We start from the raw sequence: 5574 nt of genomic DNA, 5'->3' as shown, positions 1-5574 counted from the left end.
GTTGTCCATTGTTCGCAGGGAAAAACAAAGTACTTGACACAAGGAGAAACTTTTTAAGCACACGTCACACTGTCTTGTTCTTTAACTTTGACATTACAGTGTTATTACAAACATCATGCCCATAGTGAAAGTCTTTTCTAGAACAGTTCTGAACTATTAATAATCAAATCTTACCAATGTTTTTTGTAAATACTTGAAATTTCTGCTTCTTAAGTGAAAGAAAACTGCAGCAGAGTTCTAGTGTCAAAGCAAAGTACAGGGCTGCATTTGACATAAGTAGCAAATATTGTGCTTCCTTCACATAACTGGTTGGATTAGTTACACAAGTGCAAAATGACCGGTTGACAGTTTAGCAAATTGTCTGCCTGGTCCATATAGAAAGCACTGAAATTTCTAGTTTCCAAAGAATAGTTTGCAGTGTTAGAGAGCAGTTGAATGGCACTTCTGGTCTTTTATTCAAGGTTGCTAGGGGCACAGCCTACATTAGGAAGCAACAGGTTTCTAACATATCACATACACCTAAACTTTGCCTTACAGATACTGCATAATGTGTCTAGTTAAATTCATTAAATATTCTACAACAGAAGGAATAAAGATGTAGAAGTGCTTAAAACAGAATTTACAGACCCAGAGATGAGGGCGGACCCCAAAACACCTGGGATTTATTTATAAAAATCATGCATTTATTCTTTCATGTTGAAACTTCAGTTATGTCACCTTCATTTGTACTCTCCTACTACTCTCCATCTGATGCAATACACCTAACGAGATGTTTTTTCCACTGCTCAGTTTTGAACTCGTCAATTTTGATGCCTTTTAGTGCTTCTGTCATTTTTTGTTTCACTCCTTTCACATCAGCAAAACGTTTCTCTTTGAGAACTTTTTTCATCCAGGAAAACAAAAAAAGTCTCTCAGGGTGACATCACATGAATAAGGAGAGTGGGAAACAAGGGTCATGCCATTTGGGTGAAAAACTGCTGAATATGCAGCTCAGTGTGGGTAGGTGTGCTAGTAAATCACCCATCATGAAATAGGCAAATGCGTTGAGTCTTCAAAAAAAATTCACTGAAGCTGAACGCAGCCTCTCACAAGAACACCAGCTGGTACACTGATGCAGATGGGTTCCTAGAGCACTCACCTAGTGCAGGAAGCCTCAACTACAAAGGGTTTGCCCTCCAGAAGGTAATTCTGTTTTTTTGCGGGGTCCTCCATTGTAAGTTAGAGAGAAGCAGCAGAATGGATTGTAGACACAGAAGAAATGTTATTTCAGTTTCACGTGTAAATACAGCTCATCAACTGTGCATCCGTGTGTGTGTGTGTGTGTGTGTGTGTATCTGGAGGTCTGTGCCCTTGAGAAAAGGCGAAGTTATCACCTGATTTCCCAGGGGTCATTTGCATAATTTCCCAGGACCTTGGGGCAGTGAGTGGGCAACTGGTTGAGATGACCACTATAGGAGAATCGAACAATTTAGAAGAAAGAATGGATATTTTACTGTTACAGGAAGTGCTTAGGAAGTGAGGTAGTATGAATTTAGAATGGCTGGGTTGGTGGCCTAAGGAATTTAGAGTCAAGAGTCAGAACAAAAGGTGTAGCTACATCCGCTGTTAAGCTGGTGTCTGAGACAGGGAGAAGCATCTCTGCACAGAGTGAGATGGGGGAGACTTCCAGGAATTGAAAGGTTCTCACAGTGGGTAGAACTCTTTGGGTTTGCATATCTGGGAAAGGCAGGACAAGAGCTCAGAGCCCTAATTTAGAGGTCTGTGAGATGATTTCAGCAAGAGGAACTGGTTGGAAAATAAGGAGGGCCATGAACAAAAGATGGATGACCAGGTGCCCTCCTGGGGGCATTCATCTTCCCTGGCAGTGTGACTAGAAAGAGTGAGTCCAAAGCACCGTTTGTGACATACCTTCTACTCTACCTGGAACACAATAAAAAAAAAAAAACTTCCCTCTTTTCCTATGAGCCAAGGCAGAGGGTCTGGTCAAGAATGAACTACACAACTAAGGGTCATTTTTCCCTTTGGTGGTTGAGAAATTAGCTTAAAAGATGGGTGCCTAGGGTGTTGGGTAACAGTTTTCCTGGTTTTGTTAATTATGCACTTGATAACCTTCAGAGATGAGGCAATATCTCCTTACTCTTCCACACTCCACCTCCACTCCTGGACAAAGAGCAGGATTGTTTACTGCCTGCTGTAAAGTAAGTGGGTTCCCCAAGCTCATTGTTCCTAAGCTGTGAAGTAGCCCACTGCATGTGCAGACATCCTTTAGGCCCATCTGTGTTGTCCCCTTAACACTTGAGGGCAAGGGGAACCAACACAAATATGCTGATGTCCATGGTGTATTGTGTCACAAGTAAAGTCCTTTGTCTCTAACCCAAGACTCTTGAGTATTCTGTCAACCTCCGTAAAATAATAAGTGGCAAATTTATTTGGTTGTAGGTAAGGTAAAATCAAATCTGTGATCCAGCATATATTATTTTATCTATTTTAGTATACACCCTAAGAGATAAGAACTCTTCAAAAAAACTGAGATAAGATGAGTAAGTTCTAAAGAACTACTATTGTATAACATTGTTCCTATGGTTAATGGTACTTTGTTGTGCACTTAAAAACTTGGTAAGAGTGCCCTGGCTGGTGTAGCTCAGTGGATTGAGCGCAGACTGCGAACCAAAGTGTTGCAGGTTTGATTCCCAGTCAGAGTACATGCCTGGGTTGCAGGCAATGACCCCCGGCAACTGCACATTGATGTTTCTCTCTCTCTCTCTTTCTCCTTCCCTTCCCTCTCTAAAAATAAATAATTAAAATCTTAAAAACAAAACAAAACAAAACAAAACTTGATAAGCGTAAAGATTTCATGTTAAAGTCCTTACCAAAAAACCCCCTCCAAAATACTATTATCACATTTTTAAACAGACAATAATCCTTTAATAGCATTGACTATTTCCAATTGTGTTCAAATTTCTCCAGCTGTTCCTTTTATTACAGTATACTTAATAGGCATTCAAATCTTTATATTGGGTGATTTGAATCTTTAAACATTTTTTATTGTAATAAATATCTATTTACATATATATCATAAATTTTGTGATTTTAACCATTATTAAGTGTACAATTCAGTGGCATTAATTATATTCACAATGTTGTGCAACTGCCACTACTACCTATTTCCAAAACTTTTATAATTGGGTGGTTTGCATCTTTAGCATCTTTTAATCTTTGGTTTTCCTTTTCCCTTTCTCTGTTATTCCGTGTGATTTATTTGTTGAAAAATATCAGGTAATTTCTACTATACAGTTTCCCACAGTTTGGATTTTGCTATTTTCATAACTGTTTCATGGACTTCTATCGGGAAGCAGATAATGTCTGGTTGTTTCTCTTTTGGTGATGTCAGCAACTACTTATGATCTGTCTCTAAAGTCTTTATTTTTTAGAGGTGCCAAATGGTGATATTTGAATTCTGTTATTGCTTTTTTAACAGCTCTAATACTTCCACGGAGGAAACAGTTGCAGTATTCCATTACATATGTTTTTTCTATCTATCCTAAGTCAGAAGACCCTATTTAGCAAACACAGTTTTATTTATTGTGATTGGTTTTTAAACATAAGGGAGGTTTTTGTTGTTGCTGCTGTTTAATTCTCACAAAGGGCACAGAGTATGCCCAACACTAAAGTAGCATTTGCGGAAAAGTTAAAAACTACTTCTATGGGAGTAAAATGTTCACCTCTAAAATCAGTTCTGTTAACAATTGGGTCTTTTGTTAAAAGGTACCCTAGAGTTATCTGGAAAGAAAATCTTAGTATGAACAAGCAGTTTGTCTCCTTTTCTTCTAAAGAAGAGTGGTGAGAGCTGAGGAGAGCCTCATTTCCACGTGTCCTCTGGTTCTTTTTTTGTGCATGGATCTAAAATTAATCACAGTACATGCCAGGGTGGCATATCAGAATATTTTCTTAGAGCAACATTGAGACACATCTGTTCAAGTGAATCAGTTACCAGCTCCATTGACTCACTTAGCAGAGGTAAGACATTCAAAAACCATCATATGGATTAAACCTCGTGATTTCCTTGCCTCTAAAAATATTAATTAAGCTTCTCTTTTTACCCACCCCAAAGCATCTGTTAACTTAGATTTGGCATCCTGTGAAACTGCTGTATGCTGGGAATTATAGCAGTTGAAAGGCCATGTGACAAAACTTAAAATTTTTTAATGTGAAGGGATTCTATCTGCGTGTGTGCACACATGTGTGTCTCCAAAGAGAGTAAACTAGCAAGTCGTGTGAATATTTGATAGTACAATGTCAACAACCCTGTTGTTTTCATATGTAAAATAAAAGAAAGAAAAGCTCATCTAATTAAAGTAATCTGTGAGGCAATGACTTCAAAAGCCCACTCTGCAAATTAGAGAAGAAAGTCCACTTTCTACAGAAGTCCACTTTCTTCCCAATGAAGAAGTGAATGTGCATAGCACACTATGTGTGTTTATCGATGCAATGCGTTTGTTTTAGTTATCTACTGCTGTGAAACAAATACCCCACAACTGAGTGGTTGAAAACAGCACATATATTGTCTCGCAGTTTCTATGTGCCAGGAATCCAGGAGCATCTTAGTTGGAGGCCTCTGGCTCAGGGCTGCCATTCAAGCTGTGGGCAGGAGCTACACAGTCATCTTAAGGCTTGACCCCTTCAAGTTCCCTCACGCAGCTGCTGGCAGCTCTCAGAAGATCCATTTCCAAGTCCATCACATGGGCCTCTCTACAGGGCTGCCTAGAGGCTTCTTGAAGGGCAAGGATTCCAAAGAGACTGGGAGAGAGCCCCCGAGGCAGAAACCGCAGAGTGACGTCCATCATGTCTTTCATATTTTCTTCATTAGGAAAAAATGTCCAGCCCAGTCAAAAGGGGAGGGGTTTACATCAGGGCAGGAATGTTAGAAAGCAGAGATCACTGGGGGCCGTCCTAGTGGCTGCTTACTACAGTTTCTTTATTTTAATTTTAAATTAAAAAAATAGATAACCCATTCCCATGCTTAGAAATTCAAAACGTGTAAGAGGGTGTATAGTAAGTCTCCCTCACACCCGTGGCACCCAGCCCCCGCCACCCCCCAGCTCCCCGCCCCCCAGCACACTTGTTATCAGTTTCACGTGTACTCTTCGGAGGTCGCTGCTGGGTGGGAACACCACCTCCTCTCGCGGAAAGCCACTTTAATCTTCTCCCCTCATCTTGCTAATTCAAACCTGCTTTGTAGAGATAACTCGACTCCACCCCTTGGGTGAAATCTGAGGTGGGTATTATGACTTTTCATGTCCCTCTCAGATAATGAGGAGCCTGCTAGTTATTTTTAGTCATAACAGACTGTCATGTCAGACAGAAAGAAAATGCTGACTAATAAGACTCTGAACTTGAAGGTTAAAATGTCTGCCCCTTCCTACCTTCAGGCAGATGCTTTAGGCTCGGAAGGCTGCACTGAGAAAGGGAGGAGGAGGAGGAGCTTCTCTGTTTCTCTGTTTTTTTTTTTTTTTTGTGCTTCACCTTCTCCTCTGCCTCCTTCTGACTTCACTGGGCTGCCTTTGTCTCTTTCCC

Source organism: Phyllostomus discolor, chromosome 2 (assembly GCF_004126475.2).
Source record: "Phyllostomus discolor isolate MPI-MPIP mPhyDis1 chromosome 2, mPhyDis1.pri.v3, whole genome shotgun sequence".
In the NCBI taxonomy this organism is placed as follows: Eukaryota; Metazoa; Chordata; class Mammalia; order Chiroptera; family Phyllostomidae; genus Phyllostomus; species Phyllostomus discolor.
Note: the sequence above shows the minus strand (reverse complement) of the source record.